Here is a 26,553-nt window from a genome sequence, read left to right as displayed (position 1 = left end):
TTGGCATAGAATTTCCCAGCGCCCTGTGATGCTTCTACGTCCCTTGATTCATTTCACAGCGCAGGTTCCCCCTTCATTTGCAAAGTGATAACCTATTACCATAACTAAACCGCCTATTGCATGGAGGCTCAGAAATAAAATAAAAAGATTAGCCAGTTATCTTATTTACATATATTGAATTGCGGTAATACAGCCTCGATCTCTGCCTCTCATTTGATTCTAATTAAAGCGTGGCAGAGCAACTGCAATCCACACAAGAGCTTATTTTAATAGTCAAAGCTGGCAAAGTCCCAATATCACAATGTAGCAATTAACAGCACGGCTGTATTTGCTATTCATGGTTTGATGTAAAAACTTGTTTATTAAGATGGGCTCGAGGCACTGGTGTGCAATAGACCTGGATGTAATTAGATTCCAATTATTTGTCTGTTTCTGATATTGTAAACTGGCACTTAGTACATCAGTTAAATTGACACACTGCGCTGCATGGTTTACCCGGTAATTAAAACATGTTCTGTTAATTAGATGATGACCACTTTATTTCAGGGCTCTTGTGTTTGGGTTTTGTAGTGTGCTGTGTTTGTATCATGAGCTACCAGACGCTACTCTAATGAGCCCTTGTTTTCTTTCAATTACCACCTGCTGTTCAAAAGCAAAGCTTGTTTTAACTAAACAAAATTAATGCTTGTCTCTCTCTTTGTAAGAACTTAAAACGCTAAACAAATTAATACGCTTATTATTGAAGTGCTAAGCTCCCAGTTTTAAAGACTGAAGTGACAATTAAAAGAAAGTTATAAACTGTTTTACAGCGCAGCATAAATATTGTTTATCATATCAGTTGGCATTACAAACCATGAAATAATTTGCAGCAGGTTTTTTGGGGGTGGGTGGGGGGAAGCGGGGAATAAGCATGCAAACTTAGTTAAGGCAAATCTTTAAATTAACAAATGGTAATTGAAAGAGACAAAAGGTAAACTTGCATTTCCCCCATTGATGAATCTGATTAAGCGACGCATTAGCAGCAAACAAATAGCAGCTAATAAATTAACATGGGAGACTTAATAAAGAGATAAATTGCATTACAGGCTTGTCAGAAGAAGCCCTCCTAGGAAAACAAAACAAAACACATCAACTCTGGAGGCAGAATATGACTACGTCTCCTTGCTTTCGACGTGAAGAGGCTTTGCATTTGCAATTTGGAAACCATTAGCCAAAGAGAACTCATCGCTACTAAATATTTCCCTGTAAATGCAGACAAGGAAGAATAGAATGTGCTGGCATATTTCCAGAGGGGCTCCTGTGGATGTCCCATTTATATCAATAGAGCAGTAATTCTTGGCGGGTTGCTCTCAGTACAAGTCAACAAAAGCCAGTTCTTAGATGGGGGTGGTGGTGGTGGTAGTGGGAAGAGTTAGCTGAAGAAAAGGTGCTTCAACTACTGGAAAGGAGATCTCTTTGGATCTTAGGAAAGACTCCACCATAAAACATATGCAGCAGCCCAAGAAGCTGAACTGAGAATCTCCATTCTTAGAAAGTTCAGAAGGCAAGGTCTGACTGACATCTATTAGAGATGCTTAAGCTATGGGATATCGTGTTTTAAGGGCAGGGATTAGCAAAATGACCAGTTGGGTTCTTTCCAAGTTTGTAATTATGTGAGGCAGGGATATGTATTGCCCGCCCTTTCCCTGACTATCAAATCAAATTAAGATATTGATCTGAGGTTGGCTAAGCTTACTGAGTAACAGCTGACAAAAAATGAACAAGCACATAGCAGAGGATGTGTCTTAGCTGTTTAAAAAATGTCCTTGTTTCTCAATGATCAAATACCTTAGAAAGATGTCAGAATCAAAAGTATCAGGCTTTTATTCTGAAAGATGTTTGAGGAATTAGCCCCCTATCCTTTTTTAATTGGACCAGATATTTCAGTGAAGTTGAAGAACAAGAAGAGTTTTGATTTTTACCCTGCCTTTCTCTCCTGTAAGGAGTCTCATATGATAGACAGCGGACGAGAAGTAGATGTGCTCGTTTGCTTTCTGACCTCCGACCTATCCCTAGGAACGAGGATGGCTGGGTTCAGGGACACTCTGCTTCGTCTCTGGTGCTGATTAATGCCAGGTCCATAAACAACAAGACCGCAGTACTCTGGGATTTTCTCGGAGATCTGCAAATGGACCTGGCTTGTGTCACCGAAACCTGGGTATGTGAGGGCAGCCGAGGACCGGTAGCCTTAGAGCGAGGTGGCGCCCCCAGGAGTTTCGTGATGCCTCCACCGATCTCGAACCCAGGAGGGCCGGAGGTGGTGAATTGTAGCAATGTTCATCCTGCCAATTCCATTTCCCTTCCAGGGCCCGGTCCCCGTCCCAGAGATCACGCCGGCATGGAGTGTGTGCGGCCTGGGAGTGGTTAGCCATGGAGGTTGGTGAGATCCTTCCTGTGGTGTACGGTTAAGCCCCTAAGCGCCTTGCTGGGGGACAGCCTTCTGCGGCTGCTAGACGGTGAGAGTGACCGACTGGGCGTTGAGGAGTTTCCCAGGCTTATTGTCCTGGAGTGACTTCAATGTCCCAATGTCGATTACCGCCTCATGAATGGCGACTCGCTTGGACCTAAAGAGTGTCATCCATTCGGCGACTCTAGGCCTCTCCTTAATAAATTCTGGTCCCACCCATGAGGCCGAGGCACCGCAGCTGGGATTTGGTCTTTGGAGTCGGGGGTTAATCTGGTTAAGTATCCTCTATTGAAGTAGGAGTGCCATGGTCCTGATCTCACTATGCCCCTCTGAAGCCTGCGGGCTTGGACATGCCTTGCTGCCGCAGCCCTGTCTAGGTGACCGGGCCGATTTAGAGTGCCCGCCCACAGAGACTTATGGATTCAATTGGTTTCCTGAGATGCTCCTGCGGGACCCTGAACCCGCCCGGCACACTCGATGAGCAAGTGGAGGATTGGAATTCCCGCCTCTCCGATGCCATCCGAGACTGGCGTGCTCCCCGGCGTCCCTCCTGCGCCCCCGTTCAAGGCAGGCAAGTCAATGGTATACAGAGGAGCTGGAGCCAGATGAAACTTGGGTGCTCAGTGGACGTCTAGAAGCCCGAAAGTGTGGAGGAAATCTCATGGCCGAAGCTGCTTGCTTGAAGACATCCTATAGGGCGTTTATAGAGAAGCCTATGCGAAAATGGCGACGAAGCGGGAGAAGCCAGGTAAGAGGGCTTTCTTCTCTTCCTCCTCTCGCGATCTGCTAGCTCGCCCGGCTCAATTGTTTCGGATAATTAGATCTTTGACCTCTTTATCAGAGGGGTTCTACAAACCGAAGGTGAATTGGCTATTAGCTGTAGAAGAGGGCATTTATGAGGCTTTGCAGACAAAGTCGTTTGCTCCACCAGGACCTTCCTGCCACCTTAACTACAATTAGTGAACTGGAGGCTCCCTTGCCATCTTCTTTGGCCCCTTGTTTGGCCCAGTTTTCCCTACTCTCTGGAAGCTGCTGTATTGACAGGATCTTGGCTGCTGTTAGACCTACTACCCTATGTCCTTCTGGATCCGTGCCCTTCCTGGCTAATTAAAACTTGCCGAAAGGGAGTTATGACTCCCACCTGTTGAAGATCATCAATGACTCTCTTGGAGCAAGCGAGTCTTTCCAGATGGAGTTGAAGGAGGGCAGTGGTCCATACTCTTAGAAAGAAAGACCTCATGCGTTAGATCCTGGAGATCAGCCAATATAAGCCCGATCCAGAATCTCTTCGATTTTCTGGGGAAGGTGGTTGAGAGGGAAGTGGTGTTGGACGCAACTTCAGGGTTTCCTGGATGAAACACATCAGCTTCGACCCCTTCCAGTCTGGCTTCCATGCTGGAGGCATGTGGACGGAGACGGTTCTTGTCGCTGTCACAGAATCACGCTCCATTATGCAACTTGACTGCAGAGCCCGGATCCGAGCGGCCCAGCTGGTGTTGTTACCAGATCTCACCAAGATGGCGTTTGATGTGGTGCGACCACGACCTTTTGCACAGCCCCACCACTCCTGTAGCCGCTTCCGTGGGTCCGGGGCACTGTCCTTCAATGGATTGTCTCCGCTTTCTCTCGGGCCGGAGTCAGCAAGTGTGGTGTGGGGACAAAGCTTCCCAGAGGTGCCCGCTTCATTATGGTGTGCCTCAGGGGGCATTGTTGTCCCCACTGTTATTTAACATCTATATGCGACCCCTTGCTCAGTTGGTACGGAGCTTTGGGCTGGTCTGCCATCAGTATGCTGATGACTCTCAGCTCATTCTGTCGATGGAGGGGGGAGCTGTCGCCGCCCCTGCAGCTCTACAGCATTGTTTGGAGGCGGTCGCTGGTTGGTTACAACAGAGCAGGTTAAAACTTAATCCATCGAAGACGGAGATCCTCTGGCTTGGCCGGGGGGGGGGAGAGATTGGGGAATTCCAGCTGCCAGTGTGGGAGGGGGTCACATTGGCGCCGATCTCCTCCGTCCGCAGCCTGGGGGTCCACCTGGATTCGTCTCTTTCAATGGAGACCCAGGTGGCCCATACAACCCGGGTTGCGTTTTTCCATCTTCGACAGGCCCAACGGCTGGCTCCCTTCCTCTCCAACGCTGACCGAGCCACTGTGATCCATGCAACGGTCACCTCCAGGCTAGACTATTGTAACTCGCTCTACGCGGGCCTTCCCTTGCGTTTGATCCGGAAAGTGAAACTGGTCCAACATGCGGTGGCCTGGCTGCTCACAGGAGGCACCTTTCGAGAACATATTTACCCTGTGTTGCGCCATTTGCATTGGCTACCGGTTGAATTCCGAATCATCTTCAAGGTGTGGGTGCTGACCTTTAAGGCCTTACGCGGCCTGGGACCCTCGTACCTTCAGGACCGCATTCCCCATATGTCCCGAGTCGACCTCTGCGCTCAGCAGAGGCCAATTTACTGGAGATCCCTGGCCCCTCAATGATGCGGCTGGCCTCCACTTGGGCCAGGGCCTTTACGGCTCTGGCCCCTGCCTGGTGGAACACTCTACCACCAGCTGTCTGGGCCCTGCGGGACCTTGGAGAGTTCCGTGGGGCCTGCAAGACCGAATTGTTCCACCGGGCCTTCGGAGAGACCAGCCGCTGAGGGTGCCCTGCTTTTATCCTCCCCCCTGCTGTATAGGGTCCCTAACATCATTCTTCTTGGGAGGGTTGCATATGGGTTCGTGGGATACTGTTTTAGAATGTAAATTTTAAACTTTTATATGTTTATGTTTATATATGCTTTTATATTGTTCACCGCCCTGAGCCCTTTGGGGATAGGGCGGTATACTAAATAAAATAATAAACAAACAAACAAACAAACAAACAAACAAAAAGGTATTGTCGAAGGCTTTCATGGCCGGAATCACTTGGGTGCTGTGTGGTTTCCGGGCTGTATGGCCATGTTCTAGCAGCATTCTCTCCTGATGTTTCGCCTGCATCTTCTGAAGATGCCAGCCACAGATGCAGGTGAAATGTCAGGAGAGAATGTTGCTAGAACACGGCCATATAGCTCGAAAACCACACAGCACCCAAGTCTCAAGGTAGTTTACAAGCTCCTTTCCCTTCCTCTCTCCACAGCAGACACCTTGTGAGGTATGTGGGTGTGAGTATGTGACACAGTTCCAAAGAATGGTGACTTGCCAAGGTCACCCAGCTGGCTTCAAGTGGAGGAATGGGGAACCAAATCCAGTCCACCAGATAAGAGTCTGCTGCTCATGTGAAGGAGTGGGGAATCAAACCTTGTTCTCTAGATCAGAGTCCACCACTCTTAACCACTATACCACACTGGTTGCAGTAGCCCAGGTCTTGTGAGATGTTACAGTGAGGCAGTAATTCAGATTCAGATTGCACAGTGTCAGTATTTGTACCTGTACAGCAGTGGTTCCCAGCCTGTGGGTCAGGACCCAGAAGTGGCTTGCGAAGTCTCTAAAAATGGGTGACAGGCCAGGCCTCCCTAATGGTTGCCCCTGCACTTTGCATTGTGCTCTTTCTCTCCCTTCTGCCTGGCCAACTTTTCACATTCTTGTCTCCCCCACCCTTTGGGATAAGAAGGAGAAATGAAGCCATCTGTCACAACATGTCATAATACTGTACCAAAATCATATCACTTCAGTCTGCAAAGGAAGGACCTCAGTTGGCAGATCCCAAGGGATCTCCCTCAAACTGGTAAGGCCTCCAAGGTTAGCCTGATGCCTCGGAGTGCTCATTGGTGTATCTTATTACTGCATTCTGAGTGAAATTACACCCTTCTAAGTCCATTGAAGTCAATTTATTTTTTGCCCAGTACTGTCAGGCTCCAATTTGGTTCTTTAGCACTATACCTTTGGAGGTAATTCATTATCAAGAACAGCTGCCATTTGTCATCTTTGTGTTCAACTTGTGGGTTTTTTTGGAGGACCATACATAACAACATAAGTGGAACCTGTGGCTTACTCTATGGGCTTGATCCTGGCAACAGCTTCCTAGATACTGAGGCACTGCTCCTCATTAAAGGAAGGAATCTGGGCTGTAGTCCATTTTGATCAGATAGCAAGTTAACTAGGCAGTGTGGGATATGCAACGATGATTATTTCTATGAGCCTGTATCAGGTTTTAAGTGGTGACCAGAACAGAAACAGGCAAGGACAAAGAGTATGCAAGACAAGGTGGATGGGAAATGAAGTAAAGAAGGTTACAATATTCTCATCAAGAATAGAATAATTAATGCATGAACAGGTAGCTCCCCTTGGATAAATATTCCTTTAGCTTTTTTTTTAAAAAAAACTTCATTTCTTACCCCTCCAATACTTTCTAGTCTACTCTCCCAGTTTCTGCCTTTACATTTTACATGGGTATTACAGTTCTACTCTATGTCTGACCTTCCAGATCCTCTGGTTAGTCACTTCCTTGACACAATCAACTGAGTGCAACATCAGTGTTGTTTTACACTGATTTCCCACTCTGTTCATGGTTCATCCTTCCCACTTTGCATTGGTACTGCCTCCACAGAGACATCTCTGAACCCACCAGCTGGGAATCATCCTACTGCAGTCATGGATGGCCACAAAATGTGGAGGAGGAGGATGCCACTTTGGGTGTTATTCTATTTTGCAGAGACGTTCCAGCGGTAAATGGCGCCCGGAGACAAATTGTCTCCAGGACACCCCCCCAGCCTCTGCCCCCCGCCCCCTGCTCTGCCCTTGATGCCCCCAGGCTCCACCCCCACTGCCCTCGACCCCGCCCATGTCACCATGGACATGGACAAGGTCTAGGGTGCCCACCTCCCCCCCAGACTCTCCCTGCCGGCTGGGCTCCCAGCCAGCAGCCTGCAGTCTCTTCTGATCTCCCCTCCAGGCAGGCCAGAAGAGACTGCAGTCCCAGCCTCAGAGACCTTCTTTTATAAGCACTGAGACTGGGGGTGGGGCTTGGGGAGCAGGAAGTCCCACCCATTCCTGCTCCCCAAGCCCCATCCCCAGCCTCAGTGCTTATAAAAGAAGGTCTCCGAGGCCGGGACTGCAGTCTCTTCTGGCCTGCCTGGAGGGGAGGGGAGAAGAGACTGCCGGCTGCCGGCTGGGAGCCCAGCTGGCAGGGGGGAGGGAAGGGAAGGGGGAGTCCAGGGTGGGATTCAGGGCACTTGGAGGCAGCAGGAAGTCCTGCTGCCTCATCGTTTATGCGTGCCTCGGACGGGGTCGACGAGACAGCAGGACTTCCTAGTCACGTGGGGGGCTGATTTTGCACCCCCCACGTGACCAGAAGAGTGGTGCCCGGGGACAAGGGGTATCCCTTGTCGCTAGGCAGATACGCCACTGCTATTTTGTATATTTTTAAATTTGGAATTGCAAGCTGCTTTGAGCCACAGAGGAGGGCAGGGTATACACATTTTAATAAATAAACCATGCTGAGAAGGAAGTAGTCCTATCTTAAATAGGCAGCCCTAATCAACTATCCTATTGATTGGCAGGGGCCTGGGAGGGGTGTCAGAATAGCCACACTTCCTTCTGTGTTATTTCTCTGTGCATTGCTTTGTGCCCCACTTGTGGAAATGGCTGCTAACTGTCTTTATGTAGTGTCCCATTCCTATGTAGTCATCTATCTAGTACATGATTATGAAGAGCTTGATGTACAGGATTTGCAAATATAAACATATCCAAGAAAAAAGGGCTTATATTACCGTGGGTCTGCACATGTGACCTGTACCTAGTGCAGCAATGACAGTTTGCTTACATTAAAATAAACAATTGGCCTTGCAGGTTCTGAGGCAGCCATGCCTCATGATACCATTAAATTTTTTTTTGTGTTATTGTAGTTTAAACAGATCCCTCCATTGATTCCTCACATCCCTTTGTGACCTTTTCTATCCCATCCCTTGGCTGGTTAACCAGGCAAGACTATTTTTAACTACACTCTGTTTCATATAAAGATGATAGTAGATTGTATATTTCTCTGCCACAGAACAAAGAATGCTGGGCCTTCTTTGTTGTAGAATGCTCTGCCTGAGTCCTAGTGCCTACCTAACCCTGCCCCTCCCATCCGTTTTATTTATCAATTTATCAATTTTATATACCGGCCTCCCCCGAAGGGCTCAGGGCGGTGTCCAACAACAGTCATAAATACATTTAAAATCAATTAAAAACAATCAATACCTAATAATTAAGAACCATATTGTATTACAGACGGCTTCAGAACTCCCACCCCTCCCCCTTACTGGTACCCACGGGAGGCCAGATGTATATTATATGGCAAGATGTTGACGTTACCCTGACTGGCCAAATGGCTGGTGGAACAGGTCCCTTTTGCAGGCCCTGCGGAAACTCTGTAAGTCCTGCAGGGCCCTGATCTCACCTGGGAGCCTGTTCCACCAGGTAGGGGCCAGGGCTGTAAATGCCCTGGCCCTTGTAGAGGCCAGCCAGATAGCTTTGGGGCCAGGGATCACCACCAGGTCAGCCTCTGATGAACGGAGGGGCCTAGAGGGGCGATACATGGAGAGACAGTTTGAAAGTAAAAATACAATTTGGCATAAATGCTCTTTTATCAAAGTACCACGTTCAATAATGCACAAAATAATGGCTTTGACAGTTCGTAAAAATGAATGATCATTCTCATATTAGTTCAGGACTATATTCTAATGCAGAAGCACACAACTTTCTCAAATGCTACACCTCAACTGACTGTACTATCATCTTTATGTGAAACAGAGTACAGTTTCAGCCAGTTTCAGTCCTCAGCTTAAATGGACAGGCTTTGCTCTCTCCCAACTCAAATTCCTGGTTTTAAAAATTACTTTCTAATGAGGATAATTTGGGAATAAGAATCAAGGCTGGTGATGTGCATCCCCCGACCCCCAGAAGGGCTCCTGTTGTGATTAGAAAAGCACAAGTCTCTCCTACTACATGCTTATTGGTCGGAATCTGTGATCTGAATGGTACTTGCCAACTGTTGCAGATATTTAATTGGAAAAAAGGGGAGAATAGTTGAAGCTGACATACAGCGTCTGATTTGTATACCTTAGGGGTACATTTCTAAAGCAATGGGGAGTGATTTATCTGTGCAACTCCCACTGTTATTAACAGGAAGCATGTGGCTAAATCACTGAGTGCCACTTACTGAAAATGCGAACTCCTTAATGTTTCAGCTGAATTTAATTTTTATTTGCAAATTGGCAAAATTAATTAAATTGTGTACAACTAAGAGGAAGCCATGGTTAAGTATTACTTAATGGGCTTGTTCAAATGCAATTCTAAACTTCATGAAAGCCAAAGTAGACCGCTCTGGATTGTTAAGAATGTATCTTCCTTCATAGCCTATAGCAGGGATGGCGAACAACTGTGACCTGGGAAGCTGCTATACAGGGGCTATAATTTACAGCTACTCTCCACATTCCTTCCTTTTCAGTAAAATGTTCAGTTCATCAGTGTTTTATTCATTTGTTTGTTTCTTTTGTTCATTTACAAGATCATATTGTTTGGCATACCTGGGGGAGTCCCTACCTTATCTGTGGGTGGCCCTGCTTTTCTGCTTTCATTATTGGCACAGGGTTGGAAATTTACCATTAGATTGAAAAATAACGAGTCACAAATATGTTTATTTTATCAGACAGTTCTGAGCTGCTGAGCTGCTGTCACGTCTGCTGATGTATGGGGCATTTGAGTTGTTCATGATTTCAAGATTATGTTTTTATGTCTTGGTATTTTACACAGTGGCACACTGCTTTGTATCCTTGTAAAACGGTCCATAAAGAGTGGAAAACATACAAATAAATCATAATGGAGCACATCCTAGTAACTCAGCTAATTTCTAACTAGAAACCCCCCCCCCCCCCCAGCCTATTAACAAAAACCCCTTTCCTCAGCTTTGGATATCTCATTTTTCAAATAAATCTCAGGGTCCCTGCTATGTATCTTTAATCTTGTTTAAGCCAGTTTTTGGATGGACATACCGACATTTACACTGAATTAAGGGGAATTCTAAGAACGGCACAGAAATGGAAAGTCTTCTAGAATTCCCAGACTGTTACGAAACTATAATTCCTAACATTCCTAAGCATAACAACCAGATAAGCACTGGGTCAGTGGGGCAAAATCTAACTGCTAGGGCTGTTTTAGGTTAGGAAAACTGTAGGAGGGTGGACTTAAACCTCCCCCTCTTCATGCACCATGTTCCTAATTAAAATTAGGCCTCCAAATGGCTGAACACTGTGTTAATATCCCTGTGGTCCCAAATGCAGAACTCCCAGTGAACACCTGGTAAGGGTCTATGATTGTTCCTGTTTGGGTTGCCACTCGCCAGCGAGAGGCATGCTGTTTTTCCAGGGTTACTGTCACAATATTACACCAATGCGTACTCCAACTCACTAGGGGAGTATCATTTCAACATTATCTTTCTATCACAAATATACAAAAAAATTTCACTGGTAAGTACACCGTCAGGTTTGGCTATAAAACCTCTAGATTAGGTTTTTATTTCGGCAGTCCTTTGTCAAGCCAATAACTGTTGTACAAAGTATTCTTTTTCCTTACTCCTCTAGGAGCACAACTGTTTTTTCTTACGATAGTTTCCAAACTGAATTTCAAATTTCACTTGAATGGCTCTTCTTTAAATAGTCCTTCTCTCTGGATATCAGGATCTCATGGCTTGACAAAGGACTGTAGGAAATAAAAACCTTGACAAAGGACTGTAGGAAATAAAAACCTAATCTAGAGGTTTTATAGCCATACCTGACGGTGTACTTACCAGTGAAATTTTTTTGTATATTTGTGATAGAAAGATAATGTTGAAATGAAACTCACCTAGTGAGTTGGAGTACGCATTGGTGTAATATTGTGACAGTACCTGTTGTACACCTGCCTTGATTATTATGGTGTTTTCCCAGGGTTGCCAACTCCAGTTCAGGAAATTCCTGGATATTTGGGGATGGACCATGAAGAGGGTGTTGTTTGAGGAGGGGGAGGGGGTCAGACTTCAGCCGGGTATAATGCCACTGAGTTCACCTTCCAAAGCAGCCATTTTCTTCGGGAGAACTCATCTCTGTCATTTGGAGATTAGTTGTAATTCTGGGAGACCACCAAGTGGTACTTGAAGTCTGATATCCTAAATTCTCTTGGAATTACAACTGATCTCCCGACTACAGAGATCAGTCCCCCTGGAAAAAAGTGGCAGCATCAGGAGATGGCTTCTATGGCATGACATTCCTGCTGAGCTCCCACCCTTTTGCAAACGTTTTCCTTCCCCGGCACTGCCCCAAATCCCCACCAGTCACCCAAGGTGACAACCCTAGTTTCTGCATCCCGGAAATGGCCCTTAATCTCATCTCCTTTGAACATTTCACCTCAGCGATAAAGAACACGCCTTAGTCAGTGTATCTCTATCGGAAGTTTGCCGAAAGGCCTTTGTGAGACTTTGGCATTCGACAACCTAATGACCACGTGAAGCTGAGCTGGTCCAATTTAAAGCTGTCTCATATCTTCATAAACTGATACAAAGGATGAACATTAATTGGAAAAATACAGAGTATATAAAAATTGCTTCACTTTTTTTTTTGCTTGCTTGAAAATAACCCTAAGCATCTAGCTAAAAGCTTGGATATTTATTTGTCTCTTTCTGCTTGCTGCTCACTTACAGCACTTTCAGATTTGCTAACAGCCCTCACCCATGCTGTAACCCTTTGCCCCCTTCTCCCTGTATATATTCCAAGAGTGCTATAAGCAAGGGCACATAAGTCATATATCAAAAGCCAGCCAATCTCCTTCTTTCCATCTACCCTGGTTCTTCCAGCATGCTCTCTTTCTGACTGTCCAATTTGTCAGACCCTGGCAAGAAGTGTTTGTAAACAAAGCCGAAGAAACTCTTCCTACTGTGCCCCTAGTGCTGCATCGCAGAGACTATAATGAAAAGAAAACCCCTAGGAAGGAAACAGATGTACTCAGTAACCTACCCTATGGCACTGAGCTTTGTATTACAAAGAGTGGCAGCGAATGTTGGTAATCAACAATCCCATGTGCACATACGCTGCAATTTTTCTTCTCTTTATCATTGTCTAATTAAATTTCAGTCAACCTGAATGGGGGGAGAAAAAGCTCAGAGCCTTTTGCTGTCTGCAGCAGTTAGTGGATATGTTAAAAAGTGAAGATAGGCAACTTCTCGCTACAGGTGGCAGAAAGATTGTAATAATTTTTCTATCGAGAATAAACACAGGAAGGATGCGTGTGTGTATTACTGTTTTAATTATCCTGCTTACTGAGTTAAAATTATGACATGACACTAGAAGCAACGTGTTATTTTTCTTCACCGAGCTTTAGTTGGAAAGAGAGATCCTGCGCCCAACAATTCAATTTCTTTCACCATGGATGGTTTGTTGATTGTTGAAGCAAATACCATCAGAACAAGGAATCCAAGTGCAGTATGTTTCTAATATGTTGGATGTTCTCAGAAAAAGTTGCAAATTGGAAGTGGAAGATACTTAGACCGTTTCCGCACGGCCCATTAATGGCGCCCTGGGGACGGGATAAACGCCGTCCCCAGGGAGCCATTCGCACAGGCGGCGCTGCTGCAACGCAGCAGCGCCGACCTGACTCCGCTCCCTCTCCCCCAGGGTGGCGTCAAGCCGCCCTGAAAAACAACCCTTTAAAGGGTTGTTTTTCCTTCCACAGCATGTTCCCTGCGGCGCGGTGCGAACAGCACCGCCGGGAACACGCTGTTTCCCTTCCCCGTTCCACTCACCGTGTCCCCGTGGAGTGGTTGCTGGCGTGCAGCCCCATCGCTGTCCTCCGACCCCTGGAGGTCGGAGGGCAGCGATGAAGCCCGAACTAAGTACGCCAGCAGGCCAACCACGGGACACCGTGAGTGGAACGGGAAGAAAAGGCGTTTGTGGCGGAGCCGCCTGCCATCAGCCGGCCTCTCTCGAGTGCCCACATGCTTGCATTTTATCAGCCTACACGGGCGAATTCTTGCCGGGCGCGGAGGCTTCCCTCACGCAGAAACGGCCTTAGATGCTTCTGCCTTTATCTGCAGCTTCCATCTTTTGTTTTGTTTTGTTTGGATTTATATCCCCCTTTCTCTCCTGTAGGAGACTCAAAGGGGCTGACAATCTCCTTTCCCTTCCTTCCTCACAACAAACACCTGTGAGGTGGGTGGGGCTGAGAGAGCTCTGGAAAGCTGTGACTAGCCCAAGATCACCCAGCTGGCATGTGTGGGAGAGCGCAGGCTAATCTGAATTCCCCAGATAAGCCTCCACAACTCAAGTGGCAGAGCTGGGAATCAAACCCGGTTCCTCCAGATCAGTGTGCACCTGCTCTTAGCCACTACGCCACTGCTGCTCCCTATCTTAAGTAGGGGACCAAGTTCATGGCTAACCAGCTTCCATAAACTAAACATTTTGTTCAAGAGCAGCAGCATCTGGGTTTTGTGCATGCAAGGGATAGATTATCAACATTGGAAACGCATTTTCCTTACTGAAAAGAAATATGGAACCCAAGGCATATGAGAACCACAAATTAACAATCACACAGAATTTTTGGAATCTACTCACTTTTAAATTTGAGATCAATTATGGAAGTTCTAATGATATTTCAGTTATTGCCTTCTCAGTTATTGGATGTAATTTGAATTTTGGTCTCAGTTTTATGAAGATTTCTTGGTCTGAACAGCCTCAAAGTAGCTCTCCCAGATTAAAGAAGTGATGAAAATAAGTCAACAGATATATAGCTATTTTTAGACTTTTTGCTGAATTAAAGTTAATGTTGCAAAGAGAAATTTTCAGCATAGACTCTATGATAATTTTATTCAACACGATCTGTCACCAAATGTAATTCTAAAATGGCATCATGATATTCTATGATAAAGGTTAATCATGAGTATGAATCCTATTTATTGGAGTTCTGTATATTACACTTGAAGAAAGCTTTTACATTTCTCGGGATTTAACAAATGACCTGTGCAGTTCTATATAGGCACATTTGTAACATTCCCTTTAGTCTTTGGCATTGTTTCTGTGGAGGGACAAAAATGATGATATTGTTTGCTGGGTATTTCATTGTTCATTTCCCACAGATTAAGTAAAATATCTCTCTGCTACTGATAGGATAATCAACAAATACTGGAATACCTATTTGCAAATAGGAACAAGGAATTAAGGATGCCAGTTTTGCCCTGGCAAATGTTACCAACTAAATTATGCTCCAAATTTTAAACAACTTGTGCTGTCACCCTTTTCTATGATTATCTTCTTTTATTCTGCTTTTGTCTATGTTATTTCTATTTGCTATTTTTTCAACTTTGACAAGGATTTGGATGAAAGCAAATATAATTGGAATTGAACTGAATTGAACTGGGGGAGGTTGCTTGACTTTTTGAAATGTTCATTATCTGATGATTTGTCGCATGATGCCCTTAGAGCTTCTCCTTAAGCACTTATCAGACTATCACAAAGAGCCTGTTGTCAAAAGCACAATCTCATTCTGTTTTTGAATAGACAGACAAAGATTGCTGCAGTTATTATCTGAAGACCTGTACCACCATTACCCTGTGCCACTATTACCCACAATAAGTAAGACAGAGGCTTTTCTGTGGTGGCACCTCTGGCTGTTTCTGCATGGCACAATTATATCGGGTTACAACTGGTATCTTACAATCTGGGTCTATTTCATGCCAGTTTCTTCCTTTGCATGGCTGCCCATTTCTGTGAAGGAATCGAGTGAAGACCATGAGGAAATATTCCATTTTGTTTTGCACAAGCCCAGGTATTTTGCATTTACACTGCAAGCGTATTTGCACATGCGCAAACATCCTTGGTGTCCCACATTCTGATTGGCTGTTGTTTTTGGGGAGCAGCTTGAATGAACATCTCCATTCTACTTTTTGAATTGCTGGCCAACAAAAAGGCTGCACTTCTGATTGGTTGACCCACAGTGAGTGAGGGGAAATGAAGCCCCCCCTTTCCCAGTTCTGAATAGGGCCTGGGTCAGACTTCAACAAGGCAAGCGGCAGCCAATGGGGCACAGCATCACATCACATTCCCACTCACATTCTCATATTTATGTGGAAAACAAGAGGCTCCCCCCAGTGATACGCCTATTAACATTTGGCCCAAAGTGCACATCTTCCTAGCTACTCTGAATGACCAGTACATGTACAGAAAAGAAAACAGGGACATTTTGGGACTCCACTCCTGATTAACCCAGGCGAAATGGCACCCAGTCAATACCATGAGCAGAAAACGTGCTTGGGGGAACGTTTCGGGAAAAGCGGGCTGCAACAGTCAGCAGCCCAGCAGGGTTGAAAACTGACATGATGTCAGGTGGGGAGATCGGGAGGTGGGGGGCGGGAAAAGTAAACTGGTTCTGCTCCCGTGGTGTTTGCAGGTTCAGTGCAGTATTTTTTTTTGAAAAGAATCGCTAAACTGGCAATTTTTGAAAAACCCGGAATGTGGGAAATATTGTGGGACAAACCCACGTTAAGACTGGAAACCATGCGAACTTCTTGACCAAACTGGGATCTTTCCCTAGCTCAACCCGGGATATTTGGACTGTGCAGAAACAACCTCTGTTAAGGAACTTCCTCTTCACTAGTATCCATTGTGCTCAGTTTCTGCCTATGGCTAAATGTTTGCTGAAACTTCCTGTACTTACTTCCTGTACTACTTACATGTCTGTATATGTTTGTGTGTGTGTGTGTGTGTGTGTGTGTGTTGTTATTGCTTTTATTAGACTGTAATAATTAATAAGCTACCCTGAACACCTTCAGGAGGAAAGGGGATATACATGATGTAAAAGTATTTAGGCAATTTTTTGGAAAGATGCAGGATTGGGTTGGAGCCTGTAACCATTTCAGTGGACCGAATTTCTTCTGTCAATGGAGTGAAATTTCCTCACCTTTTCCCTTCCACTGCAGCTCAAATTGCTCCTGAAATACTGCTTCTGGCAGCCTCCAGCCCCCCAGCTTCAGGAATGCATATGGACCTGTTGGTGGAAAGGACAAAAAATCAGGCTTTGCAGGGATCCAAGGCAGAATGTTAACACAGAATCCTGTTTAGTAGCCATTAAAATCACATCAAACAAGAGGCTTTAGAATGCAATTATCTTCTCCGGAGAAACCACAAGAATCAGAAAATCCCCTCATTGTCTAATCTACAGCCAACTGTCTCATCATGGCCTACTCAGATTTTTATGCACCAGGGATAAAATGTGCTGTAGGGTAAACTCCTTCATCAACTTCCTTCTGGCCCTTTCTGCACAGGCCGAAAACAGCGCCCCAGGGACAGAAGTCCAGGGTATTCCCAATTAATTATCCATAGCATTACAGCCCGTGTTGCAATAGCAGAAGTACACTACCAAAAGTGACTTCTCCGGTTTCTCATAGATTAAGTATCTGGATATAAGCCTAGACCTATGTTTCTGGATTTTACCCTGGTACACAGACAGGAGGCAGCTCCACATGGAACCACTTCTGCAGCCTGCAGCGGCTTTGGGGCCATCCACACAGCCCGTGAGAGTGGTCCTGTGCCTCCACCAGTATGAATTATGTCAGTGGCCAGCTGCTTTTCCGCCAGTGCAGAACGGGCCTAAGTTATGTATGTGCACTGCTGGAGATTTACTAGAACTAGATCTCTCCTTCACTCAGAATTTCAGCCATGTCCCTTTTCTCATCTTTTTTTTTGGGGGGGGGGGTGTCTGTGTGTACTGTGAAATCCACACAAAGACAGTTTCTTGTGGTCTCCCAACTGATGCTATTTCACCCACCCAAGAAAAAAAACAAAAACAAAACCACTTTACCTTTTGCGAAGGAGAGGAAGGAATAAGTGACAGTGGGAGGAGTCATTAAATACAGGAGGGATTTATCCCTCCATAATGCAAATTCATTTCCAAACTTGCTCGGCTTTCAACTGTTGCCAGGGATCATAGGAGCTGTAGTTCTCTTAGCCTTTCCGACTGAGACAGTAATCTGAGAAAACTACAATTACAAACATCCCTGCCATTAAATGATGATTAGCCAAGATTGGATTGGAGTTGCTTTAGCAAGCCATCCTTCCTTGCCAAAGTTTTATTGCTTTGAAAAGGGGAGAAAGAGGCTAGGAGGGAAGATGAAATTGAATAATAACAAAGGACAGATACATGCCCTATTTAAAGTTGGGACTAGAATTAAAAGGCTTGGACCTGACTAGAAAAAGTATGATGCTTTTCTAATTTTTTAAGGTTCTATTATGAGACATGCACACGCACACACAATTTTAATACTTACATTATTTTAAAATGAAGCAGAGAATGCCAGTAGGAAAGTGTTCTTTTGTGTAATGCAAGGATTGAATATCATACAGTGAACTTAATAGTGCATTTAAAATAAACTGTAGGCAAAGACTTTTGCATAAAGCACAATGAGCCTGTTAAGGAGGCACTGAGCATGAACCTCATAGAGGCTAGTCAGGGAAAGTGTGCCACAAGACTATGGAATAGAATAGGGGAGGGGCTGTGGCTTAGTGGTAGAGCATCTGCTTGGCTTGCAAAAGGTCCCAGGTTCACTCTCTGACATCTCAAGTTAAAAGGATCAGGCAGTGGGTGATGTGAAAGACCCTAGACCAGGGGTAGGGAACCTGCAGCTCTCCAGATGTTCAGGAACTACAATTCCCATCAGCCCCTACCAGCATGGCCAACTGGCCATGCTGACAGAGGCTGATGGGAATTGTAGTTCCTGAACATCTGGAGAGCCGCAGGTTCCTTACCCCTGCCCTAGACGGAAACCCTGGAGAGCTGCTACCATTCTGTGTCAACACTTGAAGGCTTGGTAAATACCCTAAAAAATTAGGTAAAATTAGGTAAAATTCGGATTTATCTGGACATAAAATTATCTGTATCCCTGAATAAGACAAATGAAATATTCGGATATACCCAAAAAATTGGGTAATCTGAAAAATTCGGGTTCGTTAGAATTTTTGTGTATTTTGGGGTGTTTTTTCATGTTTTGGCCTGCAGGGGCACATTTTTAAATCTAGCAGCACCAAAATTTCTAGTTATCATATGGAGACTGTCCTGATGATACCACTCAGGTTTGGTGAAGTTTGGTTTAGGGGTAGAAAAGTTATGGACCCCCAAAGTGGGTGCCCCATCCCCCACTGTTTCCAATGGGAGCTAACAGAAGATGGGGCTACCCATTTGAGGGTCCATAACTTTGCCCCCCCGAACCTAACTTCACCAAACTTGGGTGGTATCATCAGAACAGTCTCTGGGTGATACCATGATATTTTGGTGTCACTAACTTTAAAAATGCACCCCTGACAGGCACCCCAAGAAATTTGCCCAAGATTCTCTGTTCTGTAGTAGCTTGGCTCCATTGTTGCCAGTGGGGAATTTCTGAGTGTGTAAGCAGGCTCTATTTTGAAGATAGAGGCACCAAACTTTCAAGGTGGCTCCAAGAGGCCTCCTGGTAATAGCACAAAAATGTGCAGCCTGCTTACACACTCAGAAATTCCTCATTGGCTACAATGGAGCCAAGCCACTGCAGAACAAAGAATCTTGGGAAAATTTCTTGGGGTGCCTGTCAGGGGTGCATTTTTAAAGCTAGTGGCACCAAAATTTCAGGGAGACTATTCTAATGATACCACCAGAGTTTGGTGAAGTTAGGTTGGGGGGGGGGCATCTCCTGTTAGCTGTCATTGGAAACAATGTGGGATGGGGCACCCCCTTTGGGGGTCCATAACTTTTCCCTCCTAAACCAAACTTCACCAAACTTGGGTGGTATAATCAGGACAGTCTCTGGATGATACCCTGGAATTTTGGTGCCCCTAGCTTTAAAAGTGCATTCCCTGCAGGTTGATATGTGAAAAAACACAAAAATACACAAAAAAGCCCAAATACCTTGCATTCGGATTCGTTCATATTTGGGCAGGACATATTCGGACAATTTTTGTCCGAATATGGCCAAATTCACCCAGATTTGGGCTGAATCTGGTATTTGTTTCATCCGAATCTCCAACCCTACTCAATAGTACTGACCTTCAAGCACTGATACAAGGCCGCTTCATACATATTCATGCGTGTGTTCAACAGTCCATTCTGTGGGAGAGAGAGCTCTATGGCCCATTCTGCACAACACAATGTTCTGAGGAAGGAGAATAAAACATTTTCTGCAGGAGTCCTGCACAACTTTTTGCTCCAAACTTTTGGGAAACATTTTATTTTCTCCTTAAATCATTTATTTTAGATATGGTTATTTAGTGATCTTTTTTCTGAAACATTTTTCAGAACATTTTCTGCTCACTGTGTGAAATTTAGGAAACATTTTATTTCTCACACTTGATTAGAAGCTCCCACTTTTGTTTCTTGTGCACCCTTCATTTTCTGCCTTCAGTGATTCTCTGTGCTGCTCAATATTTGCTGAAGATTCCTATGGATGTTGTCTCATCTGGCATCGTGTCTGCCTGCTATTTCTGTCATTGCTGAGCACTAATAGACTTATTTTTGCCTGGGGATTATGCAAATGTGCTGTTTTCCCCTTTTTAATGTTTGCTGTGAGGTAATTTTGAAGCTAAGATGACACAATATAGATATCAAGTTGTCGTAGCTTCGAATCTATCTCACGCAAAACAACAAAAAAGGAAAACATTGTGTTTGCGTAATCGCCAGGCAAGAACAAGTTTATTTGTGTACAGCAATGATGGAAATAGTGGGAAAATGCAATGCCAGATGAGATTCCATAGGAATGTTCAGCAAACCACAGACAGTAAGTGGAAGAGCATTTTAAAAAAGAACCATTTTCAGCAGAAACGCTTCATTTTTCTGTGCTTTGTGGACAAAAAACAAAAGGTTCTTTTAAAAATGTTTTCAGAATGTTTTAAATGCTTTTTGAGGAAAAGGCCTTTGCTGTAACTTTTGCTAAATTCTTGAATGCTAACTACATATAAGGGATGCCTACTTTTTCAAAAAATCTTGAACTCCAGGCCAGAGTGGCACTAAAGCCAGGTGACCATACAGTTCCCCAACTGTTTTTACTCTTCTGACTTTGCACCTCAAACTATGCAATCTAGTAAAAACAAGTCATATAAGAAAGAGAAGAAATATTTGACTGCTTTGATGACTGCTTTGCCATTGCTAGGAAACAGCTCCCATGGTAACCACGGTCAGTACATCTGTCTCATTTTATCGCCAACTCTCTCATAGACTCCACCATGAAAAGTATATTTAAAATAATGCATAAATATTTCAAAATAAGAAAAATTATAAATTAGCAAAGATTGTGTTTGTTTGTTTAGTTACAATTGCAGGATATTTTTGCTTTAATATTCGATGATTAGGTGCAAGTTTGAAACTTTGAAGTTTCTTCTGCATAGCTTTTAAAAATGTTGTTCTTCCATATTTTTTTCATCTTTCATGATTTTTGTTTTTTGAAAAATGTTGCAGCTGGGCAGCTTAATGGAAGACTTGAAAGTGTCTCAGATTCTTATACCAGAGATACTATTGAACAAAGATTTAACTTAGTATCCCATTCATTCAAGATTTAATTGGATAATGTAATACCACTAGATTTATTTGAAATTCGGTGTTCAAAGAGGGTGTTACAGATACTGTGTATTGCCAAGAAAAAAGTCTGTGATGGACAGTTTGTAAGACTTGAGCAAGACTGTTAATGGGCCCTTCCCCACTTACGGTTTGCAGCGCGCTACTCTCAGCACGAGCATTTTCCGCCATGGGGTTGTGTTCCAGAGCAGAGCATGGAGCAGTCAGAAGGTGCCGTTTCTTCAGCATCAGAAATGACGTGCGCCGAGGGGACGTGAGAGCCAGAGTTGGGGCAGCTGCGTTGTCGCCACCTGGACTCGTGGGGAGCACCACTGGACCACGCGCTATTTGGGGAGAGTAGTGCGCAGCAAACGGTAAGTGGGGAAAGGGCCAATGATAGGGCATTTTGGAGGACATCAATTCATAGGGTCACCATGAATTGGAAGCAACTTGACAGCATTAAACAAACATACACACAACACTTGAAGGTCCTATATAGAAAAATAAAAATCACATTTTAATTGAAGTTTAGGCCCCTTCCGCACACACAAAATAATGCGTTTTCAAACCACTTTCACAACTGTTTGCAAGTGGATTTTGCCATTCCGCACAGCTTCAAAGAGCATTGAAAGCAGTTTGAAAGTGCATTATTCTGCATGTGCGGAATGAGCCTTAGTCTCTTTCAAGATATGGTATGGAATTGAATGTTTAATTTCTATACCGTGCTCCCAAGAAGGGCTCAGAGTGGTGCACAACAATATAATAATAGTCTTAACATCAGCAACATCAGCAATAAACAGCCAGATCAATAAACCATGGAGAATATTTCAATATCAACAATACTCAAACATAATCAACATGATAACATATTATAACAAAACCCTCATAACAAAACATAATCAACAACATAACATCATAACATTTTTAATATAACTGGGTGTCAAAGTATCCTAACATCATAATATAACATCGTAACATCAATAATAACATCATCACATAACATGTCCATATAATAACATCCCAATATCTCAACTAAATCACACAATAATTACACTGCCATATAATAACATAATGACAAACAATAAAAAACCCAAACAATCAGACAACAGAAATCATTTTATAGCAAGGTTAGCATAATACAGCCTAAGAAAATCCAGATAGCGACTTCCTATCAGAAATCTATAGTAACACGATTTAAGATTTAGCAACACTTCCTACTCTAACCAATAATACAATTCACTACCAAAAAACTATACATATGACTATATGTGAAAGGTGCTAATAGTATAAAGTAGTGGTTTCCAACCTTTTTTTACTTGTGTACCCCTTGGCCACTCATTTCTCTAAAACTGTACCCCCATATTAGCAAACCTATTACATAATTTTTTCACATACCACCGAACACTAGCGTTTACCCTTGGGGGTACATGTACCCCAGATTGTGAACAACTGGTATAAAGGAAAATGAAAAGAGGACACTCTGATCCACAAGGAAGAATTTTGGATATGAGCGATCACAAAGTGGTTTTATACATGTGCATACTTGTGCTTTACACGTCACAAGTGATGATGAGGGCAGCTGGTGCCTGTATATATTATTTCACGTACTACAGGTTCTTCTATTATACTCCCTCTTGCCTCCTTTTTACCAAGCTGTTTTTATTTTCTTTGTTCCACCACTAAAGATCCCTCTAATCATGCCCCATTTCACACAACACAAATTAAAGTTTCAGGATGTTTTTAAAAAGTGGAATTCCACATGTTTCCCCCCAAAACGTTTTGAAAATATTTTATTTTTGCTCCAAATGGATGATTGCAAGAATGCTAAAGTAGCAACTTTCCCCCCGCAAATGTTTTTAAAATGTTTCTACCTTCCTGTTGTTTCCCCCACCAGTGGCTTTGAAGATGCCTCATTCAAAACAAAAAAGGAAAAGTGACACATTGCCAAAATTGGCACGCAAAGCTGAGTTGATTCATGTATTTAAATAAGTGAGATGTTGTCCAGCAGCGCTGCTAGCAGAGGAAACATCCCTGGGAAAAATTCTGCAAATGGTGGGTGACATAGAGAATCACAACAGGCACAAAATGGTGGGTGCAATAAAATGAAACTGAAAGCTTTAAAGTCGGGCAGCAGGAAGGAAAAAAGAACTGTTTTTGCATGAAACGTTTTATTTTTCTGTGCTATCTGGACGAAACCCCCCCAAATGGTTCTTTTAAAAACGTTTCCCAAATGTTTTATTTGCGCTGGGCGGAATGGGCCTATGATAGTTAAACATGCAGGCCCTATGTATAAACTTCCCATATAGGTTTTGGTGGGTACCACTGGACACAAAGTGCTAGGCTGAATGAAGACAAGTGACTTATCCAAGAGGGCAAGCTAAATACAAGGAAGAAGTAGGGGCTGTGCCCTCCTTTGAGCCTTGTTTGCTACTGTAACTTCCATCACAGACTAGTTAGGCTGAACAGGAATGCAAAAGGAATTTTTCTATTTGTTAGTTCAACTCAGAGCCTTGGTGTTTTGAATTCTTACTTTCATACCATTGTAAGGAAAATGCACAAATGAACTTGCTCAATTACTGGTTGAAGTTTCAGTGGAAACTATATTTCTATCATATTTTGTATTTCTGTCATCAGGTTTTTCTCCTGTTTTACTTTTTTTCAGTGTCTTAAAAATTTCATCACTGGCATTTCTTTGTTCCTTTAGTGCAGTGGTGGGATTCAAAAAATTTAGTAACAGGTTCCGATGGTGGTGGGATTCAAACAGTGGCGTAGCGCCAATGGGGCTGGGCGGGGCATGAAAGGGGCGTGACCAGGCATTCCAGGGGCGGGGCATTCCTAGGTGAGGCTGTGGCAAGGACACAGGGCACGCGCGCCCCAGGTGCAGTTCCCCTTTGCCCTACCTCTAGATTCAAATAATGACTGTTTAAAGTATTAAAAAAGCAATATACCGAAAGGTAGTGTATTATTTCTTTTTTATATAATTATATTGATTGATTTTAAATAATAATATAAGTAAGGAGAAAAACCAAAAACTGTTTACAGTTGTTAATATATTACAATCATATCTAATTGTCTATCTCTCTCAATCCCCCAACTAAAACATCCTATATTGCCTCCCTCCTTCCCATATTTCCTTCCCTCCCTACTTTCTACTTCCCCTTCAGATTCCTATAACTACTTTATCTATTCCACTTGAAAGAAAACTTACAGAGGGAGAGATCCAAAATCCTTAATCTAAAAGAAGAAGAAGAAGAAGAAGAAGAAGAAGAAGAAGAAGAGTTTAGATTTATATCCCCCCTTTCTCTCCGGCAGGAAACTCAAAGGGGCTTACAATCTCCTTGCCCTTCCCCCCTCACAACAAACACCCTGTGAGGTAGGTGGGGCTGAGAGAGCTCCGAGAAGCTGTGACTAGCCCAAGGTCACCCAGCTGGCGTGTGTGGGAGTGTACAGGCTAATCTGAATTCCCCAGATAAGCCTCCACAGCTGGGTCCTCCTCCTTTCCTGCTGCCTTCAACTATTCCTAGCATTATTGGCTTCTCATTATGTGACCAAAGTATGATATCCTCAGTGTAGGGGTGCGTCAGGGGACCCAGTAGAGCCTCAGAAAGTGCACAGGAATGCCTGCGCCATCTGTGCCCTCCTGGGTTCCACGTAAGGACATCACGAGATCCCCCTGACTCACAGGTCACCAGATGTCTGAGTCATGGGTCACAAGACCCCCAGATGTGGAATTGACCCAGACGGAGACGTTTCTTCCTGCACGTGCACTGCCCCCACAGGCCATGAATTGCGCAACTTCTCCCGCTCTCCCGCCTTCCCCAAACCCTAATAAAAGGTGCCAAGGACCACGGTACAGCAGAGTAGCCAGATCCACGGATTGTGCTAGCCCGCCGCTGGCTTCTCTCCACCGGATGATATCGCTGCGTCTCGTCTCTTCATTGCGTCGCCGTACCGACTTCACCTCAGTTTAGTAATTGTAGCTTCTAAGGACAGTTCAGGCTTGATTTGACCTAGAACCCATTTATTTGTTCTTTGAGCAGTCCACGGTATCCATAAAACCCTCTTCCTAATCCTTTCTCAACTCTAGCATTTCACATAAAGGCATATATTTTAATCAGTTTTTTAAAAAGCTGCCTTAAACAAAGGTGTTTGATTACCCGCTACTGTGGTTGACCAGTTGCAATCACCATGTTGATCGTTCGAGGGCTGTTTGTGAGCATTTAAGCAGTTCAGATTCATCTGTTTATGTAATTCCATACTACTTTCTTGCAGCAGCCTCACATCTGTTTCTGCTGACATCTCCAACTATTTTTTTTTGACGTCTGAAATAATGTTTATTTAAACCTGAGTATGTATGAAAGTCTTTTATGCTACTAGTATGCAGGCTCCACCAACTGCTTTGATTTTCTCTCCTGCTTTCCAGCTGAAGAACTTTGCTTTCACAATTACAGGCGGTTTAGGCAGTTTCCCCTTGTCCAGGACTTTGTAATAGCCTGAAGTGGACCACATCAATCACAGGTGCTAACCCAGCCTGATTTTTCCAATAATCGAGCCTTGTCGGCTCACTGACAAGCATACAGAGTTTACCTAGATTGACGGTAAGGCAAAAGTGTTGGTTCTTCTTGAAATGGTAGTGTCTCATACCAACTTTCCCCAAATACCCAAGATGATATGTGTCAACATTAATTCTGTGGTGATGCATGCCTCCAGCATTACCACAACCCCCAGGATGATTCCTATGCTTGCCTCTACAATCATGGCCACAGCTGACATGACCCCTCAGTTTCCTGGTATGTCTCAGTCAGGAGAACATCTTGCCAGGGTGGAAAAGAACGAGTGACATCTCTAATTGCTAAAAGGCACATAGTTAAAAGAAAGAACAATTACATTTGAGGGTTTTTAAATTGACAATCATTACTTTGTTGCCTCTATGTCTTTTCTGACACCGTCCTCTTCACATTCCCCTTGCAACTAGTTCTTGTGGCCACATCAGAATAGACGTTGCTGATGGCACATGCACCAAAAGCAGACTATATAATCTGTGAGGTAATTTAAAGGCTGCATCTGCATTCACAAATGCAAAAGAGGGAGAAATTGTAAGTGATTCTGTGATTGACAAGTACATTACTTCAGCTCCTGACTTGACTTCCAGTAGGTACTTGCTTTTTCTTCCTTTTTTCTATTACTGAATCTTTATGTAGTTACTAGCGAGGCCCGGCCACGTGTTGCTGTGGCTTATTGTGGTGAAATAGGAAAGGAACAGTAGCAGCAAATCAATTGCAGAGGCCAGCAGTACATGCTCATGGAAACACGCAGGCTGATACTGTGCGATATCATTGATGTGTGTGACCACATCCTCCCTCACTTCTCTTCCCTTGCATGGCACCCCTCCCTCTACCTCCCTCCCCTTTCCCTTTGCTAGAGTGGGTGGATCATATCCAGATGCTGTGCCCCCTCCCTCCCCTCCCTTGCATGCCACCCCTCACTCTCTCCCCTCCCTAACTTCTGTTCCCTTGCATGCCTCCCCCTCCGTCCCTTCCCTCTCCCACCCTCTCTTCCCTTGCATGCCACCCCTCCCCCTCCCTCCCTTCCGCCTCCCTCTG

At 44.2% G+C, this 26,553-nt stretch overlaps 1 pseudogene; it reads right to left on the bottom strand.

Moving 5' to 3' along the window:
* Positions 1-25,763, bottom strand: part of LOC125429433 — a 29,300-nt pseudogene extending 3,537 nt beyond the window's left edge.
* Between the last annotated feature and the right edge of the window lie 790 nt (positions 25,764-26,553).

Source organism: Sphaerodactylus townsendi, linkage group LG03, assembly GCF_021028975.2.
Source record: "Sphaerodactylus townsendi isolate TG3544 linkage group LG03, MPM_Stown_v2.3, whole genome shotgun sequence".
NCBI classification, from domain to species: domain Eukaryota; kingdom Metazoa; phylum Chordata; class Lepidosauria; order Squamata; family Sphaerodactylidae; genus Sphaerodactylus; species Sphaerodactylus townsendi.
Note: the sequence above shows the minus strand (reverse complement) of the source record. Positions and strands in the feature narration are given on the sequence as shown.